Source organism: Gasterosteus aculeatus, chromosome 11, assembly GCF_964276395.1.
Source record: "Gasterosteus aculeatus chromosome 11, fGasAcu3.hap1.1, whole genome shotgun sequence".
Classification (NCBI taxonomy): domain Eukaryota; kingdom Metazoa; phylum Chordata; class Actinopteri; order Perciformes; family Gasterosteidae; genus Gasterosteus; species Gasterosteus aculeatus.
Genome location: NC_135699.1, coordinates 846,284 through 858,863, shown reverse-complemented (window position 1 = coordinate 858,863; position 12,580 = coordinate 846,284). Strand labels below are relative to the sequence as shown.

Here is a 12,580-nt window from a genome sequence, read left to right as displayed (position 1 = left end):
CCCGAATAAAAAAATGAAAGGTAGCTAAAACTAATAACTTGGTATTTACACTGGAAGGAAATTTTGTGGCGGACAAGATTCTTTTTGAACTTCATTAGTTTCGTCTTCCATATGTAGGTACCTACTTTTATACCAGCATAAGAAGTTTTTAAGAATCGTGACCCGTTTTCATGTGGCGTGAAGTTATTGGATTAAACTGGTTAGCAACTAGCGTCACAAAAAGTTTTCAAAATATCCATGAAACCCTCCGAATTTAAAAGTGGGCCTGCACATACTTTGCAAGAACAAGGATTATGTGAAGGCACATAGAGAATGGATTTTGATGTTTTCCTTCAGCAGTCCAACATCCCATTCGTCCTTTGCAAATAGAGTGATGACGCCCAACGTGGGGCTCGAACCCACGACCCTGAGATTAAGAGTCTCATGCTCTACCGACTGAGCTAGCCGGGCACTCTGACGTTTCCCGTCGTGGACGGACCCAACCCATTTCTTCTGAAATACTGCAATTCTCTCTGGCACTACAGCATAGTTTCTCTTCACTGTTCATTTCCGTTATTTGCTCTTATTACATGAATAAGAAAGCCGAAAATATGAAAGGAGGGGCTTAAAAAGGTCAATTTTACCCGAATAAAAAAACGAAAGGTAGCTAAAACTAATAACTTGGTATTTACACTGGAAGGAAATTTTGTGGCGGACAAGATTCTTTTTGAACTTCATTAGTTTCGTCTTCCATATGTAGGTACCTACTTTTATACCAGCATAAGAAGTTTTTAAGAATCGTGACCCGTTTTCATGTGGCGTGAAGTTATTGGATTAAACTGGTTAGCAACTAGCGTCACAAAAAGTTTTCAAAATATCCATGAAACCCTCCGAATTTAAAAGTGGGCCTGCACATACTTTGCAAGAACAAGGATTATGTGAAGGCACATAGAGAATGGACTTTGATGTTTTCCTTCAGCAGTCCAACATCCCATTCGTCCTTTCCAAATAGAGTGATGACGCCCAACGTGGGGCTCGAACCCACGACCCTGAGATTAAGAGTCTCATGCTCTACCGACTGAGCTAGCCGGGCACTCTGACGTTTCCCGTCGTGGACGGACCCAACCCATTTCTTCTGAAATACTGCAATTCTCTCTGGCACTACAGCATAGTTTCTCTTCATTGTTCATTTCTGTTATTTGCTCATATTACATGAATAAGAAAGCCGAAAATATGAAAGGAGGGGCTTAAAAAGGTCAATTTTACCCGAATAAAAAAACGAAAGGTAGCTAAAACTAATAACTTGGTATTTACACTGGAAGGAAATTTTGTGGCGGACAAGATTCTTTTTGAACTTTATTAGTTTCGTCTTCCATATGTAGGTACCTACTTTTATACCAGCATAAGAAGTTTTTAAGAATCGTGACCCGTTTTCATGTGGCGTGAAGTTATTGGATTAAACTGGTTAGCAACTAGCGTCACAAAAAGTTTTCAAAATATCCATGAAACCCTCCGAATTTAAAAGTGGGCCTGCACATACTTTGCAAGAACAAGGATTATGTGAAGGCACATAGAGAATGGATTTTGATGTTTTCCTTCAGCAGTCCAACATCCCATTCGTCCTTTCCAAATAGAGTGATGACGCCCAACGTGGGGCTCGAACCCACGACCCTGAGATTAAGAGTCTCATGCTCTACCGACTGAAATGACTGTATATATATACTGGAGAATGGATTTCTGTTCTGTTATTGGATTAAACTGGTTAGCAACTAGCGTCACAAAAAGTTCTCAAAATATACATGAAATCCTCTGAATTTAAAAGTGGGCCTGCACATACTTTGCAAGAACAAGGATTATGTGAAGGCACATAGAGAATGGATTTTGATGTTTTCCTTCAGCAGTCCAACATCCCATTCGTCCTTTCCAAATAGAGTGATGACGCCCAACGTGGGGCTCGAACCCACGACCCTGAGATTAAGAGTCTCATGCTCTACCGACTGAGCTAGCCGGGCACTCTGACGTTTCCCGTCGTGGACGGACCCAACCCATTTCTTCTGAAATACTGCAATTCTCTCTGGCACTACAGCATAGTTTCTCTTCATTGTTCATTTCCGTTATTTGCTCATATTACATGAATAAGAAAGCCGAAAATATGAAAGGAGGGGCTTAAAAAGGTCAATTTTACCCGAATAAAAAAACGAAAGGTAGCTAAAACTAATAACTTGGTATTTACACTGGAAGGAAATTTTGTGGCGGACAAGATTCTTTTTGAACTTTATTAGTTTCGTCTTCCATATGTAGGTACCTACTTTTATACCAGCATAAGAAGTTTTTAAGAATCGTGACCCGTTTTCATGTGGCGTGAAGTTATTGGATTAAACTGGTTAGCAACTAGCGTCACAAAAAGTTTTCAAAATATCCATGAAACCCTCCGAATTTAAAAGTGGGCCTGCACATACTTTGCAAGAACAAGGATTATGTGAAGGCACATAGAGAATGGATTTTGATGTTTTCCTTCAGCAGTCCAACATCCCATTCGTCCTTTCCAAATAGAGTGATGACGCCCAACGTGGGGCTCGAACCCACGACCCTGAGATTAAGAGTCTCATGCTCTACCGACTGAAATGACTGTATATATATACTGGAGAATGGATTTCTGTTCTGTTATTGGATTAAACTGGTTAGCAACTAGCGTCACAAAAAGTTCTCAAAATATACATGAAATCCTCTGAATTTAAAAGTGGGCCTGCACATACTTTGCAAGAACAAGGATTATGTGAAGGCACATAGAGAATGGATTTTGATGTTTTCCTTCAGCAGTCCAACATCCCATTCGTCCTTTCCAAATAGAGTGATGACGCCCAACGTGGGGCTCGAACCCACGACCCTGAGATTAAGAGTCTCATACTCTACCGACTGAGCTAGCCGGGCACTCTGACGTTTCCCATCGTGGACGGACCCAACCCATTTCTTCTGAAATACTGCAATTCTCTCTGGCACTACAGCATAGTTTCTCTTGACTGTTCATTTTCGTTATTTGCTCTTATTACATGAATAAGAAAGCCGAAAATATGAAAGGAGGGACTTAAAAAGGTCAATTTTTACCCGAATAAAAAAACGAAAGGTAGCTAAAACTAATAACTTGGTATTTACACTGGAAGGAAATTTTGTGGCGGACAAGATTCTTTTTGAACTTCATTAGTTTCGTCTTCCATATGTAGGTACCTACTTTTATACAAGCATAAGAAGTTTTTAAGAATCGTGACCCGTTTTCATGTGGCGTGAAGTTATTGGATTAAACTGGTTAGCAACTAGCGTCACAAAAAGTTCTCAAAATATCCATGAAATCCTCCGAATTTAAAAGTGGGCCTGCACATACTTTGCAAGAACAAGGATTATGTGAAGGCACATAGAGAATGGATTTCTGTTCTGTTATTGGATTAAACTGGTTAGCAACTAGCGTCACAAAAAGTTCTCAAAATATCCATGAAATCCTCCGAATTTAAAAGTGGGCCTGCACATACTTTGCAAGAACAAGGATTATGTGAATGCACATAGAGAATGGATTTTGATGTTTTCCTTCAGCGGTCCAACATCCCATTCGTCCTTCCCAAATAGAGTGATGACGCCCAACGTGGGGCTCGAACCCACGACCCTGAGATTAAGAGTCTCATGCTCTACCGACTGAGCTAGCCGGGCACTCTGACGTTTCCCATCGTGGACGGACCCAACCCATTTCTTCTGAAATACTGCAATTCTCTCTGGCACTACAGCATAGTTTCTCTTGACTGTTCATTTTCGTTATTTGCTCTTATTACATGAATACGAAAGCCGATGCCAACCCATTTCTTCTGAAATACTGCAATTCTCTCTGGCACTACAGCATAGTTTCTCTTGACTGTTCATTTTCGTTATTTGCTCTTATTACATGAATAAGAAAGCCGATGCCAACCCATTTCTTCTGAAATACTGCAATTCTCTCTGGCACTACAGCATAGTTTCTCTTGACTGTTCATTTTCGTTATTTGCTCTTGTTACATGAATAAGAAAGCCGAAAATATGAAAGGAGGGACTTAAAAAGGTCAATTTTTACCCGAATAAAAAAACGAAAGGTAGCTAAAACTAATAACTTGGTATTTACACTGGAAGGAAATTTTGTGGCGGACAAGATTCTTTTTGAACTTCATTAGTTTCGTCTTCCATATGTAGGTACCTACTTTTATACCAGCATAAGAAGTTTTTAAGAATCGTGACCCGTTTTCATGTGGCGTGAAGTTATTGGATTAAACTGGTTAGCAACTAGCAGCACAAAAAGTTTTCAAAATATCGATGAAACCCTCCGAATTTAAAAGTGGGCCTGCACATACTTTGCAAGAACAAGGATTATGTGAAGGCACATAGAGAATGGATTTTGATGTTTTCCTTCAGCAGTCCAACATCCCATTCGTCCTTTCCAAATAGAGTGATGACGCCCAACGTGGGGCTCGAACCCACGACCCTGAGATTAAGAGTCTCATGCTCTACCGACTGAGCTAGCCGGGCACTCTGACGTTTCCCGTCGTGGACGGACCCAACCCATTTCTTCTGAAATACTGCAATTCTCTCTGGCACTACAGCATAGTTTCTCTTCACTGTTCATTTCCGTTATTTGCTCTTATTACATGAATACGAAAGCCGATGCCAACCCATTTCTTCTGAAATACTGCAATTCTCTCTGGCACTACAGCATAGTTTCTCTTGACTGTTCATTTTCGTTATTTGCTCTTATTACATGAATAAGAAAGCCGAAAATATGAAAGGAGGGACTTAAAAAGGTCAATTTTTACCCGAATAAAAAAACGAAAGGTAGCTAAAACTAATAACTTGGTATTTACACTGGAAGGAAATTTTGTGGCGGACAAGATTCTTTTTGAACTTCATTAGTTTCGTCTTCCATATGTAGGTACCTACTTTTATACCAGCATAAGAAGTTTTTAAGAATCGTGACCCGTTTTCATGTGGCGTGGAGTTATTGGATTAAACTGGTTAGCAACTAGCGTCACAAAAAGTTCTCAAAATATCCATGAAACCCTCCGAATTTAAAAGTGGGCCTGCACATAATTTGCAAGAACAAGGATTATGTGAAGGCACATAGAGAATGGATTTCTGTTCTGTTATTGGATTAAACTGGTTAGCAACTAGCGTCACAAAAAGTTCTCAAAATATCCATGAAATCCTCCGAATTTAAAAGTGGGCCTGCACATACTTTGCAAGAACAAGGATTATGTGAATGCACATAGAGAATGGATTTTGATGTTTTCCTTCAGCGGTCCAACATCCCATTCGTCCTTCCCAAATAGAGTGATGACGCCCAACGTGGGGCTCAAACCCACGACCCTGAGATTAAGAGTCTCATGCTCTACCGACTGAGCTAGCCGGGCACTCTGACGTTTCCCATCGTGGACGGACCCAACCCATTTCTTCTGAAATACTGCAATTCTCTCTGGCACTACAGCATAGTTTCTCTTGACTGTTCATTTTCGTTATTTGCTCTTATTACATGAATACGAAAGCCGATGCCAACCCATTTCTTCTGAAATACTGCAATTCTCTCTGGCACTACAGCATAGTTTCTCTTGACTGTTCATTTTCGTTATTTGCTCTTATTACATGAATAAGAAAGCCGAAAATATGAAAGGAGGGACTTAAAAAGGTCAATTTTTACCCGAATAAAAAAACGAAAGGTAGCTAAAACTAATAACTTGGTATTTACACTGGAAGGAAATTTTGTGGCGGACAAGATTCTTTTTGAACTTCATTAGTTTCGTCTTCCATATGTAGGTACCTACTTTTATACCAGCATAAGAAGTTTTTAAGAATCGTGACCCGTTTTCATGTGGCGTGAAGTTATTGGATTAAACTGGTTAGCAACTAGCGTCACAAAAAGTTCTCAAAATATCCATGAAACCCTCCGAATTTAAAAGTGGGCCTGCACATACTTTGCAAGAACAAGGATTATGTGAAGGCACATAGAGAATGGATTTCTGTTCTGTTATTGGATTAAACTGGTTAGCAACTAGCGTCACAAAAAGTTCTCAAAATATCCATGAAATCCTCCGAATTTAAAAGTGGGCCTGCACATACTTTGCAAGAACAAGGATTATGTGAATGCACATAGAGAATGGATTTTGATGTTTTCCTTCAGCGGTCCAACATCCCATTCGTCCTTCCCAAATAGAGTGATGACGCCCAACGTGGGGCTCGAACCCACGACCCTGAGATTAAGAGTCTCATGCTCTACCGACTGAGCTAGCCGGGCACTCTGACGTTTCCCATCGTGGACGGACCCAACCCATTTCTTCTGAAATACTGCAATTCTCTCTGGCACTACAGCATAGTTTCTCTTGACTGTTCATTTTCGTTATTTGCTCTTATTACATGAATACGAAAGCCGATGCCAACCCATTTCTTCTGAAATACTGCAATTCTCTCTGGCACTACAGCATAGTTTCTCTTGACTGTTCATTTTCGTTATTTGCTCTTATTACATGAATACGAAAGCCGATGCCAACCCATTTCTTCTGAAATACTGCAATTCTCTCTGGCACTACAGCATAGTTTCTCTTGACTGTTCATTTTCGTTATTTGCTCTTATTACATGAATAAGAAAGCCGAAAATATGAAAGGAGGGACTTAAAAAGGTCAATTTTTACCCGAATAAAAAAACGAAAGGTAGCTAAAACTAATAACTTGGTATTTACACTGGAAGGAAATTTTGTGGCGGACAAGATTCTTTTTGAACTTCATTAGTTTCGTCTTCCATATGTAGGTACCTACTTTTATACCAGCATAAGAAGTTTTTAAGAATCGTGACCCGTTTTCATGTGGCGTGAAGTTATTGGATTAAACTGGTTAGCAACTAGCGTCACAAAAAGTTTTCAAAATATCGATGAAACCCTCCGAATTTAAAAGTGGGCCTGCACATACTTTGCAAGAACAAGGATTATGTGAAGGCACATAGAGAATGGATTTTGATGTTTTCCTTCAGCAGTCCAACATCCCATTCGTCCTTTCCAAATAGAGTGATGACGCCCAACGTGGGGCTCGAACCCACGACCCTGAGATTAAGAGTCTCATGCTCTACCGACTGAGCTAGCCGGGCACTCTGACGTTTCCCGTCGTGGACGGACCCAACCCATTTCTTCTGAAATACTGCAATTCTCTCTGGCACTACAGCATAGTTTCTCTTCACTGTTCATTTCCGTTATTTGCTCTTATTACATGAATACGAAAGCCGATGCCAACCCATTTCTTCTGAAATACTGCAATTCTCTCTGGCACTACAGCATAGTTTCTCTTGACTGTTCATTTTCGTTATTTGCTCTTATTACATGAATAAGAAAGCCGAAAATATGAAAGGAGGGACTTAAAAAGGTCAATTTTTACCCGAATAAAAAAACGAAAGGTAGCTAAAACTAATAACTTGGTATTTACACTGGAAGGAAATTTTGTGGCGGACAAGATTCTTTTTGAACTTCATTAGTTTCGTCTTCCATATGTAGGTACCTACTTTTATACCAGCATAAGAAGTTTTTAAGAATCGTGACCCGTTTTCATGTGGCGTGGAGTTATTGGATTAAACTGGTTAGCAACTAGCGTCACAAAAAGTTCTCAAAATATCCATGAAACCCTCCGAATTTAAAAGTGGGCCTGCACATAATTTGCAAGAACAAGGATTATGTGAAGGCACATAGAGAATGGATTTCTGTTCTGTTATTGGATTAAACTGGTTAGCAACTAGCGTCACAAAAAGTTCTCAAAATATCCATGAAATCCTCCGAATTTAAAAGTGGGCCTGCACATACTTTGCAAGAACAAGGATTATGTGAATGCACATAGAGAATGGATTTTGATGTTTTCCTTCAGCGGTCCAACATCCCATTCGTCCTTCCCAAATAGAGTGATGACGCCCAACGTGGGGCTCGAACCCACGACCCTGAGATTAAGAGTCTCATGCTCTACCGACTGAGCTAGCCGGGCACTCTGACGTTTCCCATCGTGGACGGACCCAACCCATTTCTTCTGAAATACTGCAATTCTCTCTGGCACTACAGCATAGTTTCTCTTGACTGTTCATTTTCGTTATTTGCTCTTATTACATGAATACGAAAGCCGATGCCAACCCATTTCTTCTGAAATACTGCAATTCTCTCTGGCACTACAGCATAGTTTCTCTTGACTGTTCATTTTCGTTATTTGCTCTTATTACATGAATAAGAAAGCCGAAAATATGAAAGGAGGGACTTAAAAAGGTCAATTTTTACCCGAATAAAAAAACGAAAGGTAGCTAAAACTAATAACTTGGTATTTACACTGGAAGGAAATTTTGTGGCGGACAAGATTCTTTTTGAACTTCATTAGTTTCGTCTTCCATATGTAGGTACCTACTTTTATACCAGCATAAGAAGTTTTTAAGAATCGTGACCCGTTTTCATGTGGCGTGGAGTTATTGGATTAAACTGGTTAGCAACTAGCGTCACAAAAAGTTCTCAAAATATCCATGAAACCCTCCGAATTTAAAAGTGGGCCTGCACATAATTTGCAAGAACAAGGATTATGTGAAGGCACATAGAGAATGGATTTCTGTTCTGTTATTGGATTAAACTGGTTAGCAACTAGCGTCACAAAAAGTTCTCAAAATATCCATGAAATCCTCCGAATTTAAAAGTGGGCCTGCACATACTTTGCAAGAACAAGGATTATGTGAATGCACATAGAGAATGGATTTTGATGTTTTCCTTCAGCGGTCCAACATCCCATTCGTCCTTCCCAAATAGAGTGATGACGCCCAACGTGGGGCTCGAACCCACGACCCTGAGATTAAGAGTCTCATGCTCTACCGACTGAGCTAGCCGGGCACTCTGACGTTTCCCATCGTGGACGGACCCAACCCATTTCTTCTGAAATACTGCAATTCTCTCTGGCACTACAGCATAGTTTCTCTTGACTGTTCATTTTCGTTATTTGCTCTTATTACATGAATACGAAAGCCGATGCCAACCCATTTCTTCTGAAATACTGCAATTCTCTCTGGCACTACAGCATAGTTTCTCTTGACTGTTCATTTTCGTTATTTGCTCTTATTACATGAATACGAAAGCCGATGCCAACCCATTTCTTCTGAAATACTGCAATTCTCTCTGGCACTACAGCATAGTTTCTCTTGACTGTTCATTTTCGTTATTTGCTCTTATTACATGAATAAGAAAGCCGAAAATATGAAAGGAGGGACTTAAAAAGGTCAATTTTTACCCGAATAAAAAAACGAAAGGTAGCTAAAACTAATAACTTGGTATTTACACTGGAAGGAAATTTTGTGGCGGACAAGATTCTTTTTGAACTTCATTAGTTTCGTCTTCCATATGTAGGTACCTACTTTTATACCAGCATAAGAAGTTTTTAAGAATCGTGACCCGTTTTCATGTGGCGTGAAGTTATTGGATTAAACTGGTTAGCAACTAGCGTCACAAAAAGTTTTCAAAATATCGATGAAACCCTCCGAATTTAAAAGTGGGCCTGCACATACTTTGCAAGAACAAGGATTATGTGAAGGCACATAGAGAATGGATTTTGATGTTTTCCTTCAGCAGTCCAACATCCCATTCGTCCTTTCCAAATAGAGTGATGACGCCCAACGTGGGGCTCGAACCCACGACCCTGAGATTAAGAGTCTCATGCTCTACCGACTGAGCTAGCCGGGCACTCTGACGTTTCCCGTCGTGGACGGACCCAACCCATTTCTTCTGAAATACTGCAATTCTCTCTGGCACTACAGCATAGTTTCTCTTCACTGTTCATTTCCGTTATTTGCTCTTATTACATGAATACGAAAGCCGATGCCAACCCATTTCTTCTGAAATACTGCAATTCTCTCTGGCACTACAGCATAGTTTCTCTTGACTGTTCATTTTCGTTATTTGCTCTTATTACATGAATAAGAAAGCCGAAAATATGAAAGGAGGGACTTAAAAAGGTCAATTTTTACCCGAATAAAAAAACGAAAGGTAGCTAAAACTAATAACTTGGTATTTACACTGGAAGGAAATTTTGTGGCGGACAAGATTCTTTTTGAACTTCATTAGTTTCGTCTTCCATATGTAGGTACCTACTTTTATACCAGCATAAGAAGTTTTTAAGAATCGTGACCCGTTTTCATGTGGCGTGGAGTTATTGGATTAAACTGGTTAGCAACTAGCGTCACAAAAAGTTCTCAAAATATCCATGAAACCCTCCGAATTTAAAAGTGGGCCTGCACATAATTTGCAAGAACAAGGATTATGTGAAGGCACATAGAGAATGGATTTCTGTTCTGTTATTGGATTAAACTGGTTAGCAACTAGCGTCACAAAAAGTTCTCAAAATATCCATGAAATCCTCCGAATTTAAAAGTGGGCCTGCACATACTTTGCAAGAACAAGGATTATGTGAATGCACATAGAGAATGGATTTTGATGTTTTCCTTCAGCGGTCCAACATCCCATTCGTCCTTCCCAAATAGAGTGATGACGCCCAACGTGGGGCTCGAACCCACGACCCTGAGATTAAGAGTCTCATGCTCTACCGACTGAGCTAGCCGGGCACTCTGACGTTTCCCATCGTGGACGGACCCAACCCATTTCTTCTGAAATACTGCAATTCTCTCTGGCACTACAGCATAGTTTCTCTTGACTGTTCATTTTCGTTATTTGCTCTTATTACATGAATACGAAAGCCGATGCCAACCCATTTCTTCTGAAATACTGCAATTCTCTCTGGCACTACAGCATAGTTTCTCTTGACTGTTCATTTTCGTTATTTGCTCTTATTACATGAATAAGAAAGCCGAAAATATGAAAGGAGGGACTTAAAAAGGTCAATTTTTACCCGAATAAAAAAACGAAAGGTAGCTAAAACTAATAACTTGGTATTTACACTGGAAGGAAATTTTGTGGCGGACAAGATTCTTTTTGAACTTCATTAGTTTCGTCTTCCATATGTAGGTACCTACTTTTATACCAGCATAAGAAGTTTTTAAGAATCGTGACCCGTTTTCATGTGGCGTGGAGTTATTGGATTAAACTGGTTAGCAACTAGCGTCACAAAAAGTTCTCAAAATATCCATGAAACCCTCCGAATTTAAAAGTGGGCCTGCACATAATTTGCAAGAACAAGGATTATGTGAAGGCACATAGAGAATGGATTTCTGTTCTGTTATTGGATTAAACTGGTTAGCAACTAGCGTCACAAAAAGTTCTCAAAATATCCATGAAATCCTCCGAATTTAAAAGTGGGCCTGCACATACTTTGCAAGAACAAGGATTATGTGAATGCACATAGAGAATGGATTTTGATGTTTTCCTTCAGCGGTCCAACATCCCATTCGTCCTTCCCAAATAGAGTGATGACGCCCAACGTGGGGCTCGAACCCACGACCCTGAGATTAAGAGTCTCATGCTCTACCGACTGAGCTAGCCGGGCACTCTGACGTTTCCCATCGTGGACGGACCCAACCCATTTCTTCTGAAATACTGCAATTCTCTCTGGCACTACAGCATAGTTTCTCTTGACTGTTCATTTTCGTTATTTGCTCTTATTACATGAATACGAAAGCCGATGCCAACCCATTTCTTCTGAAATACTGCAATTCTCTCTGGCACTACAGCATAGTTTCTCTTGACTGTTCATTTTCGTTATTTGCTCTTATTACATGAATAAGAAAGCCGAAAATATGAAAGGAGGGACTTAAAAAGGTCAATTTTTACCCGAATAAAAAAACGAAAGGTAGCTAAAACTAATAACTTGGTATTTACACTGGAAGGAAATTTTGTGGCGGACAAGATTCTTTTTGAACTTCATTAGTTTCGTCTTCCATATGTAGGTACCTACTTTTATACAAGCATAAGAAGTTTTTAAGAATCGTGACCCGTTTTCATGTGGCGTGAAGTTATTGGATTAAACTGGTTAGCAACTAGCGTCACAAAAAGTTCTCAAAATATCCATGAAATCCTCCGAATTTAAAAGTGGGCCTGCACATACTTTGCAAGAACAAGGATTATGTGAAGGCACATAGAGAATGGATTTCTGTTCTGTTATTGGATTAAACTGGTTAGCAACTAGCGTCACAAAAAGTTCTCAAAATATCCATGAAATCCTCCGAATTTAAAAGTGGGCCTGCACATACTTTGCAAGAACAAGGATTATGTGAATGCACATAGAGAATGGATTTTGATGTTTTCCTTCAGCGGTCCAACATCCCATTCGTCCTTCCCAAATAGAGTGATGACGCCCAACGTGGGGCTCAAACCCACGACCCTGAGATTAAGAGTCTCATGCTCTACCGACTGAGCTAGCCGGGCACTCTGACGTTTCCCATCGTGGACGGACCCAACCCATTTCTTCTGAAATACTGCAATTCTCTCTGGCACTACAGCATAGTTTCTCTTGACTGTTCATTTTCGTTATTTGCTCTTATTACATGAATACGAAAGCCGATGCCAACCCATTTCTTCTGAAATACTGCAATTCTCTCTGGCACTACAGCATAGTTTCTCTTGACTGTTCATTTTCGTTATTTGCTCTTATT

General features: G+C 40.0%; 15 non-coding genes across 15 annotated transcripts; all 15 read right to left on the bottom strand.

Moving 5' to 3' along the window:
• Positions 1-377: 377 nt before the first annotated feature.
• Positions 378-450, bottom strand: trnak-cuu (transfer RNA lysine (anticodon CUU)). Its single transcript has one exon. It is a non-coding gene; the product is annotated as a tRNA-Lys (tRNA).
• Positions 451-999: 549 nt separating this feature from the next.
• trnak-cuu (transfer RNA lysine (anticodon CUU)) lies at positions 1,000-1,072 on the bottom strand. The gene has a single exon. It is a non-coding gene; the product is annotated as a tRNA-Lys (tRNA).
• Positions 1,073-1,918: 846 nt separating this feature from the next.
• On the bottom strand, positions 1,919-1,991 carry trnak-cuu (transfer RNA lysine (anticodon CUU)). Its single transcript has one exon. It is a non-coding gene; the product is annotated as a tRNA-Lys (tRNA).
• Positions 1,992-2,837: 846 nt separating this feature from the next.
• Positions 2,838-2,910, bottom strand: trnak-cuu (transfer RNA lysine (anticodon CUU)). The gene has a single exon. It is a non-coding gene; the product is annotated as a tRNA-Lys (tRNA).
• A 695-nt stretch (positions 2,911-3,605) lies between these two features.
• trnak-cuu (transfer RNA lysine (anticodon CUU)) lies at positions 3,606-3,678 on the bottom strand. The gene has a single exon. It is a non-coding gene; the product is annotated as a tRNA-Lys (tRNA).
• A 770-nt stretch (positions 3,679-4,448) lies between these two features.
• Positions 4,449-4,521, bottom strand: trnak-cuu (transfer RNA lysine (anticodon CUU)). The gene has a single exon. It is a non-coding gene; the product is annotated as a tRNA-Lys (tRNA).
• Positions 4,522-5,326: 805 nt separating this feature from the next.
• trnak-cuu (transfer RNA lysine (anticodon CUU)) lies at positions 5,327-5,399 on the bottom strand. The gene has a single exon. It is a non-coding gene; the product is annotated as a tRNA-Lys (tRNA).
• Positions 5,400-6,204: 805 nt separating this feature from the next.
• trnak-cuu (transfer RNA lysine (anticodon CUU)) lies at positions 6,205-6,277 on the bottom strand. Its single transcript has one exon. It is a non-coding gene; the product is annotated as a tRNA-Lys (tRNA).
• Positions 6,278-7,047: 770 nt separating this feature from the next.
• trnak-cuu (transfer RNA lysine (anticodon CUU)) lies at positions 7,048-7,120 on the bottom strand. The gene has a single exon. It is a non-coding gene; the product is annotated as a tRNA-Lys (tRNA).
• Positions 7,121-7,925: 805 nt separating this feature from the next.
• trnak-cuu (transfer RNA lysine (anticodon CUU)) lies at positions 7,926-7,998 on the bottom strand. Its single transcript has one exon. It is a non-coding gene; the product is annotated as a tRNA-Lys (tRNA).
• Positions 7,999-8,803: 805 nt separating this feature from the next.
• Positions 8,804-8,876, bottom strand: trnak-cuu (transfer RNA lysine (anticodon CUU)). Its single transcript has one exon. It is a non-coding gene; the product is annotated as a tRNA-Lys (tRNA).
• A 770-nt stretch (positions 8,877-9,646) lies between these two features.
• On the bottom strand, positions 9,647-9,719 carry trnak-cuu (transfer RNA lysine (anticodon CUU)). The gene has a single exon. It is a non-coding gene; the product is annotated as a tRNA-Lys (tRNA).
• An 805-nt stretch (positions 9,720-10,524) lies between these two features.
• trnak-cuu (transfer RNA lysine (anticodon CUU)) lies at positions 10,525-10,597 on the bottom strand. The gene has a single exon. It is a non-coding gene; the product is annotated as a tRNA-Lys (tRNA).
• An 805-nt stretch (positions 10,598-11,402) lies between these two features.
• On the bottom strand, positions 11,403-11,475 carry trnak-cuu (transfer RNA lysine (anticodon CUU)). Its single transcript has one exon. It is a non-coding gene; the product is annotated as a tRNA-Lys (tRNA).
• An 805-nt stretch (positions 11,476-12,280) lies between these two features.
• Positions 12,281-12,353, bottom strand: trnak-cuu (transfer RNA lysine (anticodon CUU)). Its single transcript has one exon. It is a non-coding gene; the product is annotated as a tRNA-Lys (tRNA).
• Between the last annotated feature and the right edge of the window lie 227 nt (positions 12,354-12,580).